The following is a 26097-nucleotide window of genomic DNA, read 5'->3' on the forward strand; positions in this document are numbered from 1 at the left end:
TTTCTCCTCATAAAAGTACTTGTGGAATCCACTCATCAAGTCACCTTTCTGTGCAATGAGGCTAAACAAATGGAGCTCTGTAAGTCCTTCACTAGAAGATGTACCTTACATTTTCCCAGTCATGCTTTGCAACCCTATCTCCACTTTTTCAATGTCATTCTCAAAGTGTATGCAGGAGATCCAAGCATGACATAAAAATCTTCTGAGTATGAAGCCATTACAATCCTCCACAAGTCAATAAACTCCCACCTATTTTAAAATTAACAAAACTGAGGCAGTGAAAAGGATTGGCTCAGCTCTTTGAAGAGCAAGTACTAGAATCAGAATAAAAATACAAGAATAATTTGGTCACAGACCTGATTCTTCTACCTTATATATGACTAAATCTCTTACCTCTACTACAGCAGCTCCAAGGCAATGTGCTACATTGACTCTTTGCAGTATGTTTTAAAAGGGCGTGTGTCAGATTCTGGGGAGCAAAATGTTGGAAAGAAGTTCCACAGAAAGGGACCTGATCAATGACAAGTTGAACATGAGTCAGCAGTGCCCTGGCAGCCAGGAGGCCAAGCATATTCTGGGAGCATCAGGCACAGCATCACCAGCCTGTTGTAGTGTGTTGTAATGTCCTGTTTTAGACTTCCGGGTCCCGGGTCCCTTCCCAGGTGTGCCTACATGCCTCTCCCTTCCCCCTTGCCCCCATGCTGAGTGAGTCCTGTCAATCAGGCTTAACATTCCAGCAAAGGCGTCATGTGGTTGGTCAAATTCAAAGGATGCCCCTCAGGCCCAGAGGTCATTGGCCTGTCTAGGTGTCCTTTGCCCCTTGAGACCCCGCCCCCCCACCTGGTTGGTGGCTCACCTGTCCCCTCCCCTCCCCACCCCCTGAGCTTAAAAGGTGAGTCCAGCCATGTGCTCGCCATTCTGTTGGAGGTCTTCCCAAGATTCAGACCTCTGTAACCATGGAATAAACCGCTGCATTTAACCCTCTGGCAGAATCCCTCCTTTTTTCTCTTCACCTTCGCCTGAAGCCTCTTCCTAAGGTAAACAGAGTCCCTAACAAGCCTGGACTTGTTTGGTGCCTAGCTGAAACCACCGGCAAGCTAAAGGTGTCTCTGGGGTGAAGCACCACAGAAGCCATCTTTGACTCAGCAGCAAGGGTCAAACTGGCCCAGGCACAATCTAACTGGTAATATTGGGATTTGTATTCCAATACCAGCCAGGAAGGGAGGGGATTGTCCTGCTCCGCTCTTCTCTGGGGCAGCCTCACCTCCAGTGCTGGGGGTGTTTTTGGGTGCCAAAATATAAAAAAAGATAATAAATTATTAGAGAGCATCCAAAGGAGATCCACAAGGATGACGAAGGGTCTGGATGGGAAGCATTATGAGAAGTCACTGAGGTAAACTGGCCTGTTTAGCCTGGAGAAGAAGAGATTGAGGGAAGATCATTGTGGTCTCCAACATCCTCACAAGAGGGAGTGGAGGGGCAGGAACCATCTCTTCACTCTTGTGAACAGGAAGAGGACTCCAGGAAACGGCATGAAGCTGAGGGAAGGGAGGTTTGGGCTGGTTATCAGGAAAAGGTTTTTAACCCAGAGGGTGATTCCTGGGAGATGGCCACGTGCAGGTCTAAGAGTTGCGCTTAATCTTTGTGGGTCCTTCCAACTTAGGATATTCTATGATTTCATGGGCTGCATCATGGAAATTGTTAGAGAAATCACAAAACTGGAAAGTGAGTTACTTTCTCTCCTCCTTGCTAAGCTGCCCAACAGAAAAGCGAGAGACTAGGCACAATGGGCTGGAGCTCAGGAACAGTTAAGACAGGTGATTAGTAACAGGATCTCATTCCAGCCTTCAGCTAGTGCCAGCCCCCAGCCTTCTGCTTTGTGTGCACTGCTGAGATCCTCAGCACCTCTACCCTCATGTTCCTGAAAGCAGCCCAAGACACACCAACCCATCACATTCATCTTCAGGCCTAGACCCCACCAGTTTCAGTTATCTTTATCTCACCAAGATACAACCTCAAAATACAGTAAGAACAGGTCACTTTCAAGGAGATTTAAATGGCAGTTATTCAAATTTCACCCTTGTCTAGATTTACACAGAGTACAGAGGAAATTTTCCTAATTGAAAAAGAACAAAAAAAAGCAGAACTTCTTAAAATTCAAATACCAGAAAAATACCAATTGGAAGGATTAAACTGTGAATGGGAAAACTCCAGGCTAACTAATTATCCATTGTAGATAAAAGTGAAGGAGTCATAAAACACCTCACAGACTCTAATTAGATTCAACTTGGTTGGGTCTAATTAAGGCTAAGGTTTCAAGAAAACCGCACACATACACACAACTCCTTGTAACCCTGTTTACTGCCTGCGTGTGACCATCCAAGACCTGGGGACATGCACATTATTTTCTATTCAACTGCATGGATTCCACAGGAGACTGAAGAGCTTCTAGAGGAAGCTCTCCCATGGCTGAGGGACAGCATCCAGCAGCTGCACAGAGTTATGGAGAATGGCAGGAGTGCCCTGGTGCAGGAATAGCCAGCATCCACCCACAGCACTGCCTCTCTCCAGGTGTCAAAGAGAAATGCTCACACTGAACAGAAATTAGTTGGCAGCTATGTATGTGTGTGCCTGTTATAATCTATTAATTCCTCAAGATGAACAGTCCCAATACTGAGGGTTTGTTCAGTGTTTGGTTAGTTTTTAGAAGAAAATCAAGGCTTGGCCAAGTTTTCATCCCATAAAAATCAAAACAAGAATATATATAATGGTCTCACTACCTTTCTATTAGAGGCTCCATTGGTAGTTGTGGTTGGAGTCCAGAAATTGTTCCTACAGTTTAACAACCATCCGGCTCCATCGAGAACTGATATTCAATTTTGTTTTAGCCCACCCTGTCGGATTCTGTTCTCATAGCTAGAGTAATTGCTGTTCCAAATTGAGAATGAATCTTATCTCCCCAAGATATCCACTCTACTCTTTTCTCCCCAGTCCCCACGTTTCTCTGGCACACAGGTAACCTGGTTGAACTCGGCAATTCAAAATTTTTATGAAATGGGTTCCAGGGTTTGTTTTGTGGAAGTGGATATAAAGGGAGGAGTAAAAGACATTTAGAAAATTGTCAGCTTCTACTTCCTTTTAGAAGTCACAGGGCCATAACAAATAATCCTGAGACCTCACTACTTAAAACCCAGTGACAGGATCAGTGCTCCAGGACAATGATACACATCTTTGTAAGGCAGGACAAGCCCCAGGAAATCAACCTTCTGCCAAAGGATACAAAATAATTATATTTTTACGGGGTTTCAGAGAAGGAAGTAAAGCACAAAGAAAGTATCAATGCAACATGCTGTTCAGCTCTGGGAAGAAAAAGGCAACCAGTTAAAAAGATAATGTCTCTACAATAATGATGTGCTAGAGTGCCCCACTTACTGTTGAAAGAATACCCATTTAAGAGCTCACCCTGGGTATTTTGCCCTCATCAGAATTTCTTTACAGGGTTCAGTAATAATGCTTAATGGACAAAATCAACATTTTTCAGAAATGTTTGAAATTATTTCCCCAAATAACTGCCTCCACTCTGGAGAGGATGCCATGTAGTGGACACTGCCCAGTGTCCACTACAGAGCTGTATAAAGGCCTCTGGCACCCCTGCTCATGGCACTTACACAAATGGGGTAGTGGGGCTTGCACCTCCCTGCAATGGTGTCTCACCATTTTCCCACTCTGAGAAAGGACATGTTGCTCAAAGACACTTCAAGCATACTAGAGATTGAAATGAGACTCCACTTTAAAGACTTTTGCCACGTTACTTTCAGAACAAAAACACCTACAGAGCTATACGTGCTGTACATCTGTGTGTAAGCACTGCTCCAGCCACCACTCTTCACCTTGCTAGAAAGTGAAGCTACTGTTCAAGGCACAGTGTTGGAAAACCTGATGGCTACCAGAATCTCTAACCTTGGAAACAAAGTTTAGTGATACATCCCCTACAAGCACCTCACACATGAAAGTGTGAAACCCTAACCTGTTACCTTAATTATGTCAGCTCGAGTGATGGAAGCCTGGTATTGTATTTGCAGGGACCTCCATGGCTGGGAGCAAGGAGCAATCTGGCTCCATGTTCTCAGAAGGCTAATTTATTACGCTATGATACTACATTGTGTTAAAGAATACTATACTATACTAAAGAATACAGAAAGGATACTTACTCAATGCTAAAAAGCTAATAGGGAAAACTCGTGACACTCTCCAGAGTCCCGACACAGCTTGGCCCCAATTGGCCAATGAGTGAAAACAACTCACACCAGAATCCAAGGAAACAATCACCTGTGAGGAAACAATCCCCAAACACATTCCACATGAGCAAAACAGAGGAGAAGCAAATGAGATTAGAATTGCTACAACTTGGGACAGACAGACAGGGAACACATCCGGCTTTCTTATAAAACTGCAGCCTGTAACTATGAAAGCTGATCCATGCTTGAATAAGGACTACAGAAGTAAACTTTCCTCTTGCATTCCATGTTCAACTACACAACTTCAACATTCTTTGGAAAGTTACTGGCATTGTCCCAAGAGCCAACAGTGTGTGTTTTACCTGCCAGTGAGGGTTTAATTCTATTTCCATTTAGGCCAAGTGGTGGCATGTGGATGCAATACATTTCTCTGTCTCAAAACTAACTCACCATTGATTGCACTTTGCAGTAGTTAGCAGACTGGGTGGTGACCAGACATACATGGACCATAGAGATGCAAATCACTTCTGTTTCTAAGAAAATTCCTAAACGTCTACTTACATTTTTAGGCGTGCTTGCACATTTATGTATGACAGTCACTTTTTCTAGTTAATATTCTTCCATAGCACTATCAAAAGGACATCTCTCACCAGCACTACATCCACACTGTTGAATAAAAAAGGATGAGTGGTGTGTGAGAGAATTATCATCAGTGCAAGAAGGGTATCATCTTCTGATTTCTAGACCATGTCTCACACTGAGCTGTACAATAGCTGGCCGCCAAATCAGTCCAGTCCAGGAGTGCCACTTGAGGGCTTTCACTTAAAATAAAAAGGTCCTCAAGAGTTTTGAAGGTCTCCCCCAGCAGCATCAGAGAAATACAGATGAGATCTGAGCAGCCAGAACCAAAAAAGAAAGGCCAAAAGAGGATACAACAGTAAGAAAATACATCACCTAGTAAAGAAATACGCTGGTGTTGCAGGCTCACCTAACCTGCAAAATCACTACAGGCAGTTTTTAAAAAAATCATAGACCCACCCAACCCATGTCAAGTACCATTTCTTCCATAAGATCAATAAAAGACAGGTCACAGCATTGCACATACATTCACTTTTCTTTCCAGAAAGTTAAATCTAACAGAAAAGAAAAAAAAAAAGAAAAAAATCCCCAAACTGTAGATTACAAAGAAAATTTCTAAGAGTTGCCACATTTTAACTGCATTTGTTTCTATGGTCCTTAACCATAAGTTAGACTATCATCCATCCTGGCAATGATCTTTATTTAGCCTGAAATATTCCTGGAAGACTGGAATACATGGTAGTGGCTTTGCTTTTAGTTTTTAATCTATCAATTAAGCTGCAAGGTGGCTGCGAAAACCAAGTTACATTTCAACTTACAGGTACAAATTGCTTAAACGTGTCACAACACTTCCTGTACATTCATAAGCGCTCTCAGGTAGGCATCATTTAGAGATGAAGTTATTCTCTAAATTCCCTTCAACCAAAGGCAAGAATGTGGGGAAAATAACGTGTCTTGATGGGTGATTGGTGAGTGGTTATCTAAGAGTTCTTTCAGTTGAATTGCAAAAGTTTAGACTTGAATTTACACACGATAATTGAGGAAGTAAACAATATTGATTGCAGCTCAGTATCTTCTTTCCATCGAAGGCCAGAGAGAAGCAAGACTTGAAACCTTCTAACCAAATCAATTTTATGTAATTACCCTTGAAACATGACTTTACCATCATGATTCTGTCATGATAGGGGGAAAATAGGGCTGTCAACCCAAGGCATATGATAGAAAAATGTAGTCATGCAATATAGATATTTCCATCACCTCTAGTTACAGCACTCATGCATGCAATTTTTAACAGCCACATTATCTCATCAACACCCCAATCCTCCCCAGAAGTGTCACAAATAATTTTAGAAACAGTAGAAAAATATCAGCAGAGAGCATTTCCAAAAATTGATGCCTCGCCTGTCAAATTTGCCAAGCCTCAGAAATATTTACTCTTTCACACACCTTAAAATGTATATAATAAGTCAGTAATCTGTGTCCCTCATTCTGACCTTGGGAAGAAGCCAGTAGTGTCACAAAGCATTATTTTTAGGGCAATTAGGCCTTACATAAATGCATGTAAGCAACTTTCTTGTGGAACAAGTATTTTTGTCTTTTCCTTTTTTCTAAGGAAAAAAACTCAGAAAATTTCAGCCAAACTTCTCAGAGAAAATTGTAACAAAGCCTTCCCCGATCATGCCAAATTTCTTGTCTAAATAAAACAATACTGTAATCTAAATCAAGTATGAAGAAATAAATAAACAGCTTTTAAGTTATCCACCATGTAAGATATACAAGAGTGAAGTTTGTGAAGTTGAAATTGAGACAAATTTATTTAGTATTCTTGAAACCTCTTGATAATGGTCTCACAGAAGCTTTATTTGGAAAACTCAGTCCATCAAACTTCCTTTCATTAGCTCACAGCATGGCAAAAAAAGCAGAAGACTTACAGAAACCAAACAAATAAAACTGAACTTGAACCAAGTCATAGCAAACCCCAACAGGGTGGTCACAGGCATGAGAAGAAGTTCATCTATTCATTAGTGGCTCACAGAGAACACCAAAATACATTTTTTGGTGATATTAATGTCTTCTAGTTGTTAAACGCTGTGAGAAGTTTTGGGAAAAAAAAAATCCCCCATGTTAAATTAAAGAACTGAGCCCCAAAATGGCAGAAAAACTTCTTTTTATACATTTATAGTAAATACAGCACTAACAAAGAGCATGTATTCTTCCCACATGTGTTAGTATATACAGTTGGAATATATGGCAACGTTCAGGAGTCAACTGAGACAGCAGTGGTAGGTCAAGAAGGACATTTCAGTAAGAACTGAGGAAAAATTTGCAGCAGCTGAGCACAAGCTCAGCCTGGAAGCCACTGGGAAGCTTGGTTGAATAAATGCAGTATCAGAAACAGTGACGTGAGCAAGGAAAGGGCTGTCACAAAACACGTTTGGAGGGTTTGTCATAGTGAGCTAACCCTCACTAGGAGAATGAGGTAAAGCATGGGAGTAAATGGCAAAGGTGAACAAGCGCTGCTTCCAACATCTACGGGCTCACTGAATTAGAACAGCTCCTCACCTACATGGTACACACAGGGCAGGGACCATGAACAGTCTGAGCAAATATGCCAGGGGAAAATGAAGCATCTGACTGAGCACTGTAAGGTCCGAGCTTCAGGGATGATGGGAGTTGCTGGTGTTATTATGCTCAACAGGAAATAACAGTGTGTTGTGAGAAACACATTAGGGCTCTACAAACATTCAAGACAAAACAAACAAGCAAGAGGAAAGCAAGTCACTCACTATAATCTGGAGTCCCAACAGCTTCCACAAAGTCAGGTAAATTATAAATTATACTACGTACAACTAGCAGAGGAAACAGCAGTTATTAAAAAAAAAAAACCCCAAACCAACAAAAAAACCCCAACCAAACCAAAAAACACTAGACAACTAGAGTACCCTCTAAAGTTGCCATCAAAAATGACATGTCCAGAGAATGAGGTGATAACCCAAGATGGAAAATAAAGCACTCTAAGAGGTCTCAAAAAACCTAACAGTAGATTGATCTTTTGATTTTGTTATCAAAGAGAAGAAAGGAAAGCCTAGATGTTTCATGAAAAAGCACACAAGCCATGTACAAACTGGCTGCAATATGACAATTAATTTAAGAACTGCTCCCTATAATACCTGACTTTATTAATTTCAATGTTCACAAATTCTCATTTTTATCACTTCTAAGCATACTTTCAATACTTTATTTTCTTTCGTTTTCTGTAGATGTTAAAAAGAAAAACAACCACTGTGACATAGCAATCACAAGAATGGGTAACAATGCCTGCCATAGGAATGGAAGTGTAATTGCTTGAGCTGTATTTTCCCTTATTGACTTTTTACTTTTACCTTCTATCTGTTACATTCTACTTCCTTGACTATCTCTATTTCTGTCAACTCTATTACAGGGCTTTTGTACATACCAGATATTTTTTATTATAAGGTCACAAAATCAATCTGCTTGTGTGACCTCAAAGAACAGATTCACAAACCCTCAAAGGTTTCACTCATCCCAGCCGACTGCTGCCTTTGAAAAGGAGTATAAAATATCATCTCAAGGCATTCCTCAAGGCATCCAAGTCCTCTGTAAAAATGAAAAATTGAAGCACTGACCACTTGCGATTGTAGATACAATCCTGCAGGCAAGGACTAACCAAAACTCACACGACATTTTCTTCTCCCTCTCCTGTCAGCATATTTGTATATTCCAAGCAGGATTGAGAGCTTGCTAATGAATTCACAATACCTTTTTGCCCCTCTTTTTCCCAGCATCAACACAGCTGCATCCACTTCTCTGTGCCTCCTGAAATGCACTTAAATAGAAGAATTGCGAAAGGAGAGTTCTTTTTATCAAGATACTGTCTAGTAATGGTCAGTTATGTTGTTGGCAAAGACATGAGGCAGCTGCCTCCCCAATAAGATTGGCATATACCTCTACCCAGACTATTCATGCTTAACTCCTGTTTGAAGGTTGACATTTATTCTTTCCCTCCTTCTTCAAAGCATATCAAAGGTAACTGATTTGAAACACATGATCAGTCGTCCACTTTTCTCTACCTTCCTCCTGAAATATTCAGGAACCTGAAAGTTGAGAGATTCACCATACTGAAACTTGCTGTATACAAAATCTGGTTTTCACTTTACTCAAAAAATATCTGCATGTCACTTAAATATCTTTAAAAAATGATACATTCTATTCTGAAGGATATAAACTATCCCACAAACTCTGCCTCTGTTTTTCAATTCTAAAGGTAACTCAAGAATTGTCTGGAATTACAAAGTCCATCTCTTTAATTTTTCCACCTCTAAATTCTTTATTTGTGTAGTGCCCTGTATCTGTTTCCTCCTATCCAGTCTCCACACCTGTTCCATTTCTTCTCATCTGGCCGACACGCTGAGAATAATCACAAAGTGTCCCCTGTCACTGCTGCCACATCACTTAATCCCTTAACTCCATTATCAGAGTGCCTTTACAATAATCTGGGCTTTAGCTAGTCATTCAAAGCTCTCCAGTTACACCAGCAGTGTACCAAAACCCATCTTCCAGAAATCTTTTTACACTCCACTGCATCCACATTTTATTTACCCCTTTCAGTCACAATTCCCTGGGGTCTTCCCAGCTGCACTGCTGGGCACTACTGCCACCAAGCTCCAGTTTCCTCAGATCCCACTCACTCAGGCTCTTCTAAGTCATCTTGATGTGAACAGGGTCTCTCACAGCACCTGGTACATCAGTAGGTTTGGAATGCAAAGCAAAGGGGAGGGGTGTGGAATCAAAGAGAAGAGCCCATGTTCAGGGAACTGGGTATCAGCAAATGAGTACTGAAAGGGGGTGAACTACAGGATTGCTTCCAGTGCAGCTCCACCTCTGCTTGCAGTGACACTGTCCTCACCTTGCCCAAATGGATCATCACCTTGTTCCAGCAGCACAGGGAAGACTGCCCAGGCCTCAGGGGCAGCACTCATCTTGCATTTGAAAAATGTCAGGCAAGTCTGGACTGCAGTAGGAGGTGAGAGGAGACAGAAAAAAAAGATATATTTTTATTTAGCTCTAATTTAAGTATCATAAGAGCAAACTAAAACCCAGGTCCAAATAAACACACATGATATCTTGAGAAGTCACTCTTTTTCATAAGAAAAGTCTGTCACCAATCACTTGTCTTTCTCTCCCTTTGCTGGTACTTCTCAGCACATATTTCAAACACACTTCCTATCCCAGAATCCTGGCGTAAATGCAGAATGCAATGAACCTGATCCTTGATGTGGCAGAATCTAGGCTGCTGAACAAGTCTAAACTTGAGGCCAGGTCTGTCCATAATGATTGCTAATTTTTGCCCACATCATCAGAGCAGTGGCAGAGCGAACCTTCAGACCTGAAGGTCTGGGGGAGCTGGAAGAGGCTGGCACAGGGCTGCTGCCTCTGGGCACATTACTGCCCTGCAGAGCAGCACCCTCACAGCCCCACTCACAGAGGCAGAGCCCTTCTGGAGAGCAGCCCTTGCAGCCCTGAGGTTATTCAAGGGTTAACACCCCCTGCTTGCTCTCCCAGGTGAGCTCACACAGGAGCAGCAGCAGCCTCTCCTGTCAAGGGCAGAAGCACCCCGAGAGCAGCAGGGCTTGCAGGCTCCAGGGGAGGTGCCCAAACTCTTCAGATGCATCAGCACAAAAAGTCAGAACCACAGCTGATCACAGAGATTGCTGTTTGGCTAAATATTCTCTTTCCTCACATTCACTGCTGTGCAAAATCACTTCCCCTTGCTTTAAGCTCTTTTATCAAGTGTTTCCCTAAGGAAATATTTCTTATTATCCAAATCAATATCCACTGAAGTGGATTTAAGAACCTTTAAGGCCTGGATGCCTGCTATTAACATCAACTTAGATAGCTACTCTGTTAAACACAGGCTTTCAGTGGTGATTCATCTGCTAGAGTCTATGTGCCACAGGCAGTGAATTGTTTTTTCACCAGAATACTCTGCACCAGCTTCTAGAAGGCATCACTGGATTGTCACTGCTTGTGGCAGTGATTGTTTTATTAGAAAGCAAAATATTTTCCTGAAAACACTAGGTTTCTTCCTCCTGTCCTATATTATCACCCTGAGACTCCTATCTACTTGTGAGATGCTGCCATGAGTAAATCATGCCCACTGCCTATTGGATGATCGTGAAGCATTCAGAATAGAAAAGGAAGTCACAAATGCTTTACATAAGGTAAACACCACATTTCTTCACATTTCAAATGAAGAAACACATTGTAGTTTTATGAAAATGTGCAGGTATTTTCTTGGGAATCTCCTGTTCACCTAGCAAACTGTATTTGTGCCTGCGTTTTCTCAAATAGTAAACAACCATACTTATTTGATGATACCCAACATGATTCATACCTCCCCCTTAAATGTTTTTACATCATGTGCATATACTCCTTCAACCCATTCATTCTTCACTGCTGAGAAGGCCTCCTCACAGAGGGCTTGCCCTCCTGAAAGGAAAACACTCCTGGCTGCCACTGATTGCTCACAGCTGCAGGTGCTCAGCATTTTCCAGAGCTGAGGTCTTAAAGCTGTCAGCTTGAATTGATTCCAAGGAAAATATTATCAAAATCAAATCTCATTCCTACCTTCATATATATCTCTTCCTTCACAATGTATAGGAAACCAAGGCTGGAAGACAGTAATTAACCTCACTTCACCTATTTATTCTGAAAAACTAAGTGGTCTGCCAAGCCGAATGTATTTAAATTGATGGACCCTCTATCTGGTTTTAATCTTTTAAAACTTGCCAAGTTGTTCTTAAATTGTAGATGAATTATTTACTACAATATTTATACAAATTCCTGTCTGACTAGTACACAGGTAGAAGAAATTGAAGTTTCAAAACTGAGGAATCTGATAATCCATCCTACATGAAACATTCCAGATGTGGAATGTTTCACTCTGGGCCACAGGTGCTGATGCAACACTCTTTAACTTAGTTAAAAGTTGAAGAATTTAATATCCTTATGTTTTATAGCGGGGTGGTTGATGGCTTTTTTTGTGGGGGGAGAGAAGTTTAAATATTTTTTAAATTATTACTTACATTACCAAAATCTCTCAAACTTGTATTTAATGTTTCCTTATTTAAATTTTACTGAACGTTTAAAAATCAAATATGAAATAGTAATTACACTTACCTAATTAGGGAAAAGGCACCAACTTCTTTTACACTAAATAAAAAAAATCTTTGAAAAAGAAAATACAGTGTATTTACATAGCCTTAACTATACTTTGCACCTGCATAAAAACACAACCTCTAAGAAAGTTTAAATCTTCACGAAAGTCATATTTACCAGCAATTTTTCTTCCACACCAACTTGTAAAATATATGTTCAATATATTCACAGAAGTGCGACATGGAATGTTTTTAGATACTTTTTTGGTTTTTTGCTTGGTTTGGTTTCGTGGGTTTTTTTGTTTTTGTTTTTTTACTTCACTTCTTTTGCACAATTTTTCAGACTGAAAAACCTCATGGTTGACATTTCATCAGACAGCATGTGACTCTGTTATTTCCACAATAGCAAACTGCATTCTTATGCTCTAAAAATCTCAGCTCTTCATGACACTGATTCAGAGGGATGGTTACAAATAACCAGTGGGAGGCACTAGCTGTGTTCACTGAAATGGAAACATTTGCAGATGTTTGATAAACACACAGATGTAATTATCACTTCAGATTTTTCAGCTAAAGCTAAATAACTTCTTTGCTGTCTCTGCAATGCAGACACAAACACACAACAACTACGATATTTTTTGGGCACAGCCCTCCAGCTGCTTGCTCATCCAATACAAAAAATTGCTTTCATCGTTATTTTGCATAAACATCATTCATATTTATAAAATGTTTTTGTATTTATTCCACTGCAAAGGACGCAAAAACAATCATCTGATAACTGTTGTACTTAGAGGTTTTGCAGTAGGAAAGGCAAGAGGAAGCCAAGACAAATGAACATGTAATTCAATTGTGGCCCCCCTTTCTCCTGCATCTCAGAACACCCCCTTGCAGAAGGACAGGCTGAATTCCATCTTTTCTGAAGCACGGTTGAGGCCTCAAGATTATCATGCACAAAGGATATCTGTTATCAGCTCCAAGGCAGATCTCACAGGGTGTACCACACAGTTTCTAGATAACAGCATCTAGCCCTCATGGGCAACACTGAAAACAGTATTTAAAGAAGTCAGACTTTTGAAACTTTTACACTTTTAAAATATAAGTATTACAAAGTAAATCCAGTGGTTTCTTAACTTTTCCTGTTAAAACAGAAATTAAAATGTCAAGTTTTTAGCAAAACAACATTTATATTTCTGTGCTTTACTATGCATGAAAAAAAAAGATTTTCCCCCGTCTTTTCTAGAGGTGACACCTTAGGGCTTGAACATGCAACCTGGGTCCTATGAGCACGAAAATATGTGATGGACATGCTCCAATACCAGGGAAGAGACAAAGGTAAAGCAACTCTGCTGAAACACACTTTATTAAATCAACTTGCCTGGCATTTCCCCTGGGCTGGGAGCACAAGCAGAGACAAGCAGAGCTGTTGTAACTCAGTTCTGGGCCTGAATTTGGGCCTTGACAATACAACTATGAGAGGGTTCACTGTTAACTGGAATGAGAGACTGAGGAGAATGGCAAATATCTCTGTCCCTGCACCCTCCACCTAAAACCCCATCATCAACTGCAGCTAGAGAATTTCTCTGCAGCTTAAATAATTGTTAGAGACAAAAGCAGAAACCTGTAGCCTGTGTCTGCAGCAAGGGGCCTCACTGCCCACCTGCAGAACTTCCCCCTGCTGCAAAGCTGAAGCCCAGGCCAGGGCTCTGCTCAGGGTTGGGAAAAGCACTGGCTGAAGAGCACTGTTGTCTCAAGGGGATCTTCCTTCAAGGATACCTATACACATGCAGTCAGTGCTGTCTTTTATATTTCTATTTCATAAATCCAACAGAACCACATTCAGACGTGTACAATCATGCTCTGGCTTATTTGCAGTCTCTGGATTCCTCACTCGTCTTGCTCAGGATGCAGCTAAGCTCTCCAAAGATAACCAGGTACTCAAAATGAGATTTTCCTGTACCATTTCAAAAACATCCACAGGGAGTGTGTGGCTGATCTCCTTTCCTTTGGCCAAAGACAAGACAGATGGTATAAAACAAAGGAGAAAAATGTTACAGCAACACCTGAAAATCCAATGAGAACGTCAACAGCAAAAGTACTCTTTCCCTGACAGACTTCAGAATGAAACTGGCAGCAGCATCATTTTCTATGAAAAATGTATACTTGAGGTAGAAATGTTCAGCTGTCAAGGGAATATTTATGAAAAGTTGTGCAAGAGTTGCCTAAATAGCTGCCTGCTCTATTATGTATGTAAAAGCCATAGTTGAGATCTTAAAAATATTTCCAGACAAGAAATAAAAAATTATTCAACTGCGCGCCAGCATTATCTGTTAAATGCTAAAGCTTTTCAGTGACCTTTGCTTTCAGGTGTTAATTATGCATCAGACAACACAGCCTTCCAAGTTCCTGCTAAGACAAAGCCAATCAACAAATACTTTCCCCAAGATAAAACAGCCTTAATGTACAACAATGTAAGTCTCTTGACAACACTGCATACAAAATTCTGAAATAATCCACTGGAAGTAGCAGTTTCTCCAGAACTGTTGGCTTAAGAGTTAGCCAGTAATTGCACCTGATAGTAAGCTGTTCCTAGGATGAAACTATTTGCTGACTCTGATGATCATGGGATTATTATTATTTATCAAGTGTCAATGAGATAAAACTGTAATATATGCAAATACCACACATCTCTCCCAAGGTATTTACAGTACATATTAGAAAGATAAGACAGTTTATCACACCACAGCAAGTAATTAGATAAGTTCACTGCAAATCAGGATCTCTCTCCTGGGAGTAACTGTTTTAACAATGTAGTTAGACCAGGCTTGCAAACCACACTTCTCCTGAGCCAAAGGAACTACCTTTATTTTCTAAGGTCACTGCTGAGTGCCTGTTTTACAAAAGCATTTGGATTATAGAAGTATATCGAGTATATAGTAGACTTGGAAATTTCTAGCTTAGTGAACTACTACTACATTCTAATCCATTTTATCTTCCAAATAATCTATTTGTAAGCTAAGGATAGGACCAGAAGCAATGTCTTTATGCAAAAAACACTCCTATTTAGAAAGTTTAAAGCCTATTTGTTGCTTTGTTGATCTAGTATCTTTTCCTTTCCAAGAATTCTGGTCTCCCCAACAGCATTTTTTAAGAAGAAAAATATGAAAGAAGTGTAAACTCAGGAATCATTTGCCAACTAAGTGATAATATTGAATAGAAATAATGACTGTGCACGTTAAACATAAGCCTTAAGAGAATTCTTATGACATCACTTCTATCTGGTTTTATCTACTGAAGTTTGTGCCAATTTGTCAAATACACATTTCTATAACCAAACACAGCGCACTCTTTTCTATCAACCATCGCACTCATCACGTGCTGTGACTATAGATTCACTTAAAAGTAACACATGTAACTATTCATATCTAACTTCTAATTATGTTTTTAACTGTCTGCCTAAAAGTCTATTTAAGCTACTGTTCCAGGCTGCTCTGAAAAGGAAGGTAGCCATGAATGAATTTGGGGTTCCCAATAGGTAGGTGCTGCATCGTGCTGCTCACCATGTTCCAGACCAGCATATTTTAACTCTGTCTTAACTTGACCATACAGTCCAAATCAAATATATCAAGGTGGAGTAAAGCAAGCACAGAGACTTGAAACTTCCTTCTTTCTCCAGAGTCTGCTTTAGGCTGTCATTAAGCATGAAGCTGCCTGCAGAGCATCTGTCTCTCCCACAGCCACCAGCCCCTGCAGGTGCAGCAAAGCCCTGGGCTGGATTAGGTCTGCAGGAGCATTCCACAATGGATTCACTGTAAGAACACACAAAGTACCTGAAGGTCAACAGACCCAGCACAGTCCCTAGAGTGCTCCTTACCAGAAAGGACTTTCCAGAGCAGAACCAATGAGAGTTTTGACTTGTTGCTTCATGAAATGTGAAACAAGAAGTGTACTGAGAATCATTCCTCCACACCTTTTCGTTGTTGTTGAAAATAAGATGAAATTTGTATTTTAGTCTGGTGTGTCCCATAGCATGCCAGCAGTAAATTTTTCTCTGCTGGACTACTTTGGCTATTCTCCCATATCCTCTGAACCTGGGACAACTGGAAATTTTCCATAAGTAATTCACCTCTTAAAAGCTTGTTAGTGGATTTTTTTTTCCTTACAGGAACATGACAATTGCTAGCAAATATTTCAGATAATAGGTGAAGAACACTCCAGTGAAATTTATGTATTCAATGCAAATATAGGCCTGCATTCACCTTGGGAAAAGTAATTTGAAACTTGGTCAATGACAGATGAAAGAAACTCTAAATTCATTTTTCAGGAAAGCCACATTTTAAATTTGCCACTTCAGGTGGGGAATGCTTGCATTTGCTTTTAGTGCTATTTTCCTATGGTTTCACTTCCTGTTTTAATCACAATTTCATTCTGAAACATCAAAATTCTTCGCAAGATAATAATTGTTCTGAAGAGCTGCAGCTCCTAGAAAGAACAAGGTCATCAGCACAGCCACAAAAAGCAATATCAAAACTTGCTAAACGAAGATCTTAAGAAGTTTCTATAACGTAGGCTGCCAAGTAGTTCTTCATTTTTAAGTGTGCAGCCTCACCCCAATCTGGAAGAGTTTAGTCCTCCATGAAAATGGGGTACAATGCACAGCCATGATGCCTTCACTTTTTGACAGAATGCTTTTCCTCTGAAGAGCAGTGTCTGCATTTCATGGAGTTCTAACCCAACCAGAAACCTACTAAGCAGATATTCTGGAAAAGGCAAGTTGAGTGGGCAAGTCCTACAGAATTCAGAATCATATCTTTGGGTTTTTTCCTTCCCTCCTCCTCCACCACAGACAGCCATGCTCTGAGCTCTGCTTGCTGGACATTCAGGCAAAGATATTTCACAATCATCTTCACTGGTGCCTCTGTTGGCACTGTTGGGGCAACGCTTTTTGGCTTAGGACTAAAAGCTTGGAACCTCCTCCTAAAAGCATGTTTCTGGTGGACAAGAGCAGGGTATAATTCTTCCCTTAACAAGCATCAAGATGAAAGGGGATTGCATCCAGCCTGTTTTTTACCCAGCTGCCAGGTGTTTAAAGACGTGCCTGAGAGGGTTCAATACTCTTTGCTGCCTAAAACACCAAGACATTACTCTTCCCTCCTAACTGCTTTCCCCATCTAGAGCTGGGAAGGTGGTTTCTTGGCTCAGTTAAAGCTGTTCTGTTGCCCACTGAATATTTAAAAATCTATTAAAATGGAGTGAGCAGCAGTCTCTAGCCTCTATATATAAAAATTAATTCATCTACTTCACATGAAATTGTTACAGTAGCAGCAGCAAGGAAATAGCATCCCATTCCACAAAGGCTGCTTTCAGGAAGAAGAGTAAGCTGATCTTGCATCCCCAATTAGTGTTTAAATCACCAAGCTAATTTTAAAAATCCCGTATATAATGCTTATGTTGGCCCTGCTTTACAAAACAGTATCAGTCACTTCTCTGTTGTGCCAGGAGCCCAAATTCAAACATGAAAAATAAGTCAGCTGAGAGTATGTGCAGCTGCCAGAAGCAGAGGAACCACTCCTTGTCTCAGGTTTGGGAGAGCTCAGGTGTGTGTCTGCTTCTGAACAGCTTAGCTCTGCCAAGATTTGTCTAAAACCACCTTTTAGCTCTGCCAAGATTCAGCTAAAAAAAAGCTTCTGGGGAACACAATAATAAAAACAGTAATCCCACAAACTTCAGTTTCCTCAAGGATTAAAATGAACTCAGGAGTTCATCATAGCAATTGTGATATTGGGCATACAAATCCCAATTCCCTTTCCCCCACTTAGTGTCTCTGAGTGGATGTGGACCAACACTCAAATAACACCTTCCCCTGCTTGTCTATATTTTATACTAGTTGGCACAGAAAAGAAATGGGTTGCCTGGAGAGAAAAGGAGGAATGAAACCCAAAAGATAATTAACACTCTCAGTGGTCAGAATGAGAGTCCAAGCCTTTAATTGTGACAGAGCCTGAGGAAACCCTGGTACAGCAACACTGCCAGAACCAGCAGCAGAGCAATGATTGCTTTTTTAGCCTTTCAGTGGGGAAAAAGCAGCTGTAAATCCTCAGCAGGGAAAAGGCAGCTGTAAACCCAATCTGCAGTGAGCAACAGGAGGATTCAATAGTTTACAACTGGTGTGAACTTTAAACAATCCCTCAGAAGTTACGAGGGTGTCCACTGAGTCAAAAGACAGCTCAGACCAGATCTAGAAGGGGGATGCCCACTTCCCACAGGTTGCTCCTGCTTCCAAGAGCAGAATGACACCAGGAAAGAGGCAGCCAAGGGGCAGCCACATGGATTAACCCCAAGGCAGCCTCGCCCCGCCAGGATTTCCCTTCCTTTGGACCCCACCTGAGGCACTGGCTCTTCTGTTCACACCTAAAGGGCTCTTTCCCCCTGGCAACCCACATCACTCAGCTTCATCTTTACAAGAACCCACATTGGCTCCTGGTGAGGCAACATCCCAAAACCTGTTTCAGGTAAAGCAGCTTTGGTGGTAGCAGACACGTGATGTGGTCTGTATTCAGGTAGGACCCACAGGAAAACAAAACCCTGATCTCTTCTACTGATGTGCCACTGGCTTTCTCCATCTTCAAAGTGAGCTCTGCAGAGTGGGATTTTTCAAAATGACTTATGTACATGGGCTTAACTCTGGTGCCTCTGAAGTATCTGATTTAACTCCTGCTGTTTGTAATGAAAGCAGTGATATCAATGTTATTTATCCCACCAAGAATTTCCCACTGCCTCATTTTATCTGTGAATAATAAACACTTAACAACAGTCCCCTGCTTCTCAGTAGGCTGAGATCTGCTGCTAACAAGTTACCCAAATACCCTAATCTGGAAAGAGCTAAAGAAAAAAGAACTGTCTGGCAGTAGGAATATCCATCTTTTTCCACAAGGAACTCCATGTATCAGCAAAAATGTTCCACTAGTTTTTTGCTTTGGGAGTTTTTTTTGATTATGAGGGGACAAATGGTTTTAAAGATAAAATTTAGTCATGAGCAAACAGGACATGGAAAGGGTCTGTCTCTTTACAAAAATTGCACCACTGCCTCAGTATCACTTAACTGTGATAAAGAGGCTGCCACCAGCAACAATTTACCCAGTTCATCTTCTGAACTGGATTTCATAAGGATTAAAAAACAAAACCAATGGAATAAACAGTCAAGGCAATGGGACTTTCTTATACTTTTCCAACTCAGCAAGTCTGCAAGGTCATTCCTGCATACTCTAGGGCATGATGGATTAGATTGCTCCTTCACTAAGGAGCAATTAATACTTGGAGGATAAGTAGTAACTACAGGCCATTCCAGAAAACATACTGGCTCTGAGGAAAATGAAGCAGCATCTAAGCAAACCAGAAAACTTGACAACATTTTCCAGCTCCTCAAGCAGCAAATGTTGCTGTTAAGAGAGATCAAGGCAAGGCATCACTTTTTTGAAAATGACAGAAAATACAGAATGTTTTTTCATTCGACATCACAGGTACTTATTTGGAAAACATGAAAGTCAACAAGCTAACATCAAAGTGAAGCCATACAGAGCTGAAAAATTTATCTGGCTTCAGCATGACTCATGAAACCATTTCCATTGCTAAATCCCCAGCAAAAATGCCCTTGGTGCAGCCACAATTTTTGTGTTATAATAAAAAGATACATTTAAAGGACAGGGCTCAGAAGCATGCAAGGAACTGTCTCGAAATTTCAGATGCTGATCTCACAGCTACCAAGACAGCAGGCCTTGCTTATCTCTTCAGACAGTTATGAATGCTTTAAATACAAGAGGGAGTTTAACTGAATGAAACATTCCCTATTCTAAGTATTCACAGAATTTTGAGATAAAACAATTCTTCTAGCCCTTATTTTCCAGCCTACAAAACAGCAGTCATAGGACTTGGGTTAATTCAGAAACTCAGCTGTCCTAGACAGTGCAATGAATGATTTTAAATGTTCAAGGATGATTAATTCCTTCATCAGTGATATTTTTCTGTTGGTTAATTAGTGTTACAACATGTGCCTTAACTCGAGTCCAAATTTGTTTGGAATCAACTTCTAGCTACCTGATATTGACATTTTTTCTACTTGAAAAGAGGCCTCTTTGATTTTTCAATTTGCTTTTCCCTAGACTTTGATCAATCCAACATCAATGAGCTTTTTCTTGGCTAAACACCAAAATAACATTATTTTAATCTCACATTAGAAGAAAAAAATGTCAGGACAGAATTGCCTTTTTTTTAATTTCAGAACCTTTTTACAGTCAAACACCCTTTCCAGTGTGTGAGCTTCAGGACTAGCCTGAATATTTTTTCAGTTCCATTATTGTCATAGACATACATGGTGCTATCATTTTACACATCCAAGGATTGTACTTCACACAGTCAGTTTGGTTTGACAGGACCTCTGTGATCATCGAGTCCAACCTGTGATCCAACATCAACATTTCCACGAGACCATGGCACTGACTGGCATGTCCAGTCTTTCTTCAAACACCTGCAGAGATGGTGACACCACCACCTCCCTGGGAAGTCCATTCCAATATCTAATCAACTCTTCTGTTGATTAAAATTCTGAAGCAATTTTTCCTAATATTCAACTTAAACCTCTCCTGGTGCAGTTTAAGACTCTTGTCCTGTTCTTTCTTACCAGGGAAAAGAGGCTGATGCCCACCTGGCTGTGCCCTCCTTTCAGGTGGTTGTAGAGAATGATAAATTCTCCTGCAGGCTGAGCAACCCCAGCTCCCTGAGCTGCTCTGGGCCCAGCCATGCCAACCGAGCAAAGACCCCTCCTGTCCAATCTGAGGGCTGCCAGCTTTTCCAGGAGGCTGCTGTGGGAGATGGTGTCCAAGGCATTGCTGGAATCCAGGTAAACCCACACACATCCTGTCCCTCACCCGCCAGCTGGGTTGTCTGGTCAGGCAGGACCTGCCTTTCCTGAACCTGTGCTGGCTGGATCTCATCCCTTGGTTGCCCTGCACATGCTTTGTGGTCACACTCAACGGGATCTGTTCCACGACTTTGCTGGGCACCAAGGCCAGGCTGACAGGCCTGAAGCTCCCTGGATCCTCCTTGGGCCCTTCTTATGGATGTGTGTCCCATTGGCCAACCTCCAGTCATCTGGGGCTGTCCAGTGAGCCAGCACTGACGGCAAATGACAGACAGCAGCTTGGAGAGTCCTTCCACTCACTCCCTCATCACCCTGGGATGGATCCCATCTGCTCCCAGGGACTCCTGAGCATCCAAGGGGCTCAGCAGGTCACTGACTGCTCCCTCCTGGATTACAGGGGGTCCTTTCCTCCTCCTGTCCCTGTCCCCCAGCTCAGGAGGCCAGTGGTCCTGAGGATAACAGGCCTTGCTGCTGAGGCAAAGAGGGTGCCAAGTACCTGAGCCTTTTCCCTTCTTTGGTGACTATATTCCCTCCTGACACCTAATAAAGCATGGAGGTTTCCTTTGGCTCTTCTTTGTTTCTAATGCATTTAAAAAACCACTTTTTACTATCCTTTACAGAAGCAGTCCAGTTAAGCTCTAAATGACCTTTCGCCTCCCTAATCTTCTTTCTGCGTGACATCCTTAAACACTGCCTGAGTTGCCTGCCCCTTTTCCTAAGGTGATACACCTTCTTTTTTCCCTGAGCTCCTGCAAAAGCTCTCTTCTCAGCCAGGCTGATCTTCTTCCCTGGCAGCTCATCTTCTAGCACATAGGGACAACTTGCTCCTGCACCTTCAAAATTTCTCTCTTGAAGTACATCCAGCCTTCCTGAGCCCCTTTCTTTTTAAGGGCTGCTTCCCAAGGGACTTTTCTAACCAGTGTCCCAATAGGCCAAAGTCACCCTCTGGAAATCCAGAGGACTTTATCTAACACCACCCCCCTCCACCCCTTACTTCTCTAATTATTGAAAATGCCCTCATTTCATGGTCACTGTGTCCCAAGGCAGCCTCTGACCATCACATCTCCCCCCAACATTCCTCTGTCTGCAAACCACAGTCTAGTGGGGCATTGCCCCTGCAGGCTCATTTTTTACCAGCTCTGTGAGAAAGTTCTCTTCCACTCACTCCAGGAACCTCCTAGACTGCCTCCTTGAGCTTACAGGAGACATCCAGCAGGCTAAAGTCTCCCACAAGAACAAGGGCTGGAGATGGTGAAACACCAGCCAGCCACCTATAGAACGACTTGTTTCAACCATTCATCATCCAACACCACTGATTTTCACCCTGTAAGATACTAAACTGAACCCTGAATGCTTTAAGGGGGATTAGCTTCCAAAATATAATCCTCATAAAAGATGTGTAATTCTGAATGCACTACCTTGCATCTGGCTCTATTAATGAGATCAATTTGGCAAGCAATCAAGATTTCTAAGAAAGAATTTTTACCTGTCATTGCAAATCCTGAGTTGTTGCCATCTTATTACAAAGCTCCCATACTTCCTCGGTGATTTCTCATGGGTATCTCCTCACAGCACAGACTCCTCCTTCTTCACAGCACAGCCCATAAACTCCAGTTCTCTCCTCACCTAGCTCACCCACTCTTTTATAGCACTCATCCTCATTGGATGCAGCTGTGGCCTGGTAAAGCCAGGCCTGTTCCTAATCTTTGGTGATTGGTACAGCTGCAACTCCTCAGGTGTGAGACTACCTTCCGCACTATCTTCATTTTCTTACATTCTATCCCCCCACACTGAGTTATCGCACTTAACCTTCAAGTAGTTACAATGTTTCCTTAAAAAGTAGTCTTTTTATTATTTCTGATTATTATTTTATCTATTTATTATTTCTATAGTCACTTACTATGTTTTAATTAAGTTTTCATGTGTGTTACGAATTTCTTAATCTTGATCCTATTTTGACATGGTGTTTGTCAGGTCTCACAGGAGTCCATGAGGTCAACAAAATTCTTGACGATCCATTCAAAGGGAAGCATTCCCTTGGGCAAGACCTGCCACACAAATGACTGCCCAGAAGATAGGAGACCTCTTCATCACTGAAATTTAGCCAAATAATTGCTTTTCAAATTTTATTTAATTTGTATGTACATTCAGAGCGCTTCTACTTTGAAAGATAGGGCTTAGGTGTAGAAAACCAGCTGTTGTGTCTAGGGAAGAGGGTGGTATCTTTGCTCTATGGCCATGGTGAATTTCTTACAGCTGGGAGAGCTACAACTCATTTTCTTCAAATATTTATTCCTGAGATATAAAGAGAACAGAAACTTTTGAAAATGCACAGGCAAATCAGATGTTCTCGTACAGATACTGAGAAAATTCTGTTTAGCTACTTAGTAGCTACCACTGCAAGGTAGTTCATTCTGGCTAGTAAATTAAATATATTGGAAGCTTTTGTCACCACAGGGCATTCATTTACTCTCACAAAAGAGCAGAAGTGTGTTGAAGGCAAGCTTTTAAATGCTTTGAAACCAGTGGTGATGGTAGGCAGAGAGTTCAAACTAGCTGACACTTTCCCAGACAAATACGGCTAGGAAAACATATTGGATTCTATCAATTCACGGTAACTGGCAGCACTTCAAAGGGGAAATCAAATTTATTTCCTCTTGAAGGGAAAAAAAAATCATTTTAAATCTTCATGAAGAAATTGGCTTTACAGTGTACAGGCAGCTTATGTTTGTCAGGACATACCAAAAAATGGGAGCAGCAAAAGCACCACTGCAATAGTGCAGCAATGACAGCCTGGCTACACCCACCTACTAACTGTGCTTCATAAAGCAAAGAAATAACTTATTATATGTCAGTTACAGACCACCAGGAAGCACAATAAAAGGTTTGGCATTCCCAGTGTGCAAGCTGCTGAATTGCCCTGTCACAGACACTTCTTGAAAGCCTCCAGCTAAAGCAGCATTTGACAAAAGCCAGTAGCCTTTACTTTACACAGAACAGAATTTGTTTGAAAAACTCTGTAGAAGATTAACTTAAAAAAAAAAAGAAAACAAAACTAAAGAAAATCTGACATTGTTGCCTCATGAAGGGGATATAATTTGGTTTTAGGCTTTCCATCAGACATCTGAACAGGATGCTGTGACTTACCAGGTTGAATTGAAATGAGCAGAATTGAACTGTCTTCACCAAGAAAAAGTTCCAGCACATCTCAGGAAGGATGACCTTTTAGGACCTTTCTTTGACAGGCATCTAAGCAACCATTTGCTTTGATAAAAATAAGATCTAGATTCCCTTTCTGAAATGCCCAGACTGGTTCTTTGGGGTTTTTTTTGGAAATTCATCACATTTAAACAAAATCTTACAACGAAAGTCTGCACCACAAAGTCCTCTTGGACCTCACATTGTTCTCACTCCAAGACTGATATTCCCACTGTCACAAAAAAACCTGCAGCTCCTTTCAACCAGCAAACATAAAATAATGACGTTGTTCTTTAACTGTCAATCAATATTACTAAATTGTTTTGTTCTATTTTTGGGGGCTTGTAACTGTACGTGGACACTTACTGAACATAGGTCATCTTGACATTTACCATGTAAACCCTCCAAATCACCAGTCCAGTGCCAAAACCCCTGGAATGATTCTGGCTGGTGGGAGGTGGGAGGGACTGCTATTTCCCATGTTTGCTGTCATCAATTTGAGTTCTGAAGATAATGAGACTAGGTCTTGAAAATACCTCTAGTTTGATAAACCTACGTGGATATACTCCCTTGAATAGTAATTATAAACATATTCATCATTACAAGTCACTGACTGCACCATCTTACAAAAGATTAATTATTTTAACTGTGACAGTCCTGTTACTTTTCTTTGCAAAATTGAGGTAGAAAAGAATGATATGGAAATGCTTCTTTGCCACAGTGCTTATTGTTATTTGGTGATCATTGACCTGTTTGTATCATTGGTCACTGATTAATTTCTAACTCTCCATATCAAATGCTCCCAGCCTTTCAATCCATAACCCCAGATGGGGGGCAGCAAATTTAACTCACCAGCATAAGGGTGAATGTCCCAAGAAACTGCAGGACTGGTGAAGGGTCTGGAGAAGAAGCCAAATGAGGAGCAGCTGAGGTCACTTGGTCTGTCCAGCCTGGAGGAGACTGAAGGGAGATCTCACTGCTGTTACAAATTCCTCATGAGGGGAAGAGGATATCTTCCTCTGATGTCTTCTCTGTGGTGACCAGTGACAGGACCCAAGGGAATGGCCTGAAGTTGTGTCAGGGGAGGTTTAGGTTGGATATTAGGGAAAGTTTCTTCACCCAGAGGGTGGCTGGGCACTGGAACAGGCTCCACAGGGGAATGGTCACAGCACCAGCCTGACAGAACTTAAGTGTTTGGGCACTGCTGTCAGGCACATGGTGTGACTCTTGGGGTGTAATGTGCAGGGCCAGGAGATGGCACTCAATGATCCTGATGGGTCCCTTCAAACTCAGCATATTATATAATTCCATGGTAAATTCAAACAAGCCAAAATTTACCAAAGTTTACCTTTTCTAAACAAGCCAGATTACACTCAGGACCTGAGAATTTTTTTCTTCAGAAAATTGAGAAACATGAGGTACAAAATTTTCAACCTGACTTCTCTCCAAGAAGCAATCTCTGAGCAATCCAAGTGTGCAGTCAGCAGTGCTTTAAAAAGGATGTGCTATGTTAAGTCATGCAAAGCTTCTAAATTAAAATTTTCTCTCTCCCATAAAACAAAAGGAGGGCTTAAGTCAGGCCAGCCAAGATTACATGTGATTTTCCCTAAAACTTGTCAGACAACTTCAGCTGAAAGATACTTATCAACAAATTCCGAAAGCACCAAAAGTTCTCAAAGTTTTATCACAATGGGCTCTCTGCTGTTTGTCTTCTAAAGCAAAGAAAAGCAGGTGTTTGCCAAAGCTAATCTTGGTTTTACTTTTTATTAATAAAAAAAATGAGATTCTGGTAAGAAAGGCAGAATTAAAGCAAACAGTTATCTAAGGCATAAGGATTTGATTCCATCTGTGAATCAAGAATGCACGTGTGCGCACAGCTGTAAGTCTACAAAGGAAAAAAAAAAAAAGAAAGAAAACCCAACAAACCACCCCACACCGCTGTTGGTGCAGACTTTTGAGCCCTGCTTTCACCCGCATGTATTGCAAGTAC

General features: G+C 41.3%; 1 long non-coding RNA gene across 1 annotated transcript; it reads right to left on the bottom strand.

Moving 5' to 3' along the window:
- Window positions 1-8445: 8445 nt before the first annotated feature.
- Window positions 8446-22527, bottom strand: LOC135443229 (uncharacterized). Its single transcript, XR_010438899.1, has 3 exons — window positions 22396-22527; window positions 9745-9849; window positions 8446-9574 (listed from the first exon to the last, which is right to left on the bottom strand). It is a non-coding gene; the product is annotated as an uncharacterized LOC135443229 (long non-coding RNA).
- Window positions 22528-26097: the final 3570 nt, after the last annotated feature.

Source organism: Zonotrichia leucophrys, chromosome 2 (genome assembly GCF_028769735.1).
Source record: "Zonotrichia leucophrys gambelii isolate GWCS_2022_RI chromosome 2, RI_Zleu_2.0, whole genome shotgun sequence".
Classification (NCBI taxonomy): Eukaryota; Metazoa; Chordata; class Aves; order Passeriformes; family Passerellidae; genus Zonotrichia; species Zonotrichia leucophrys.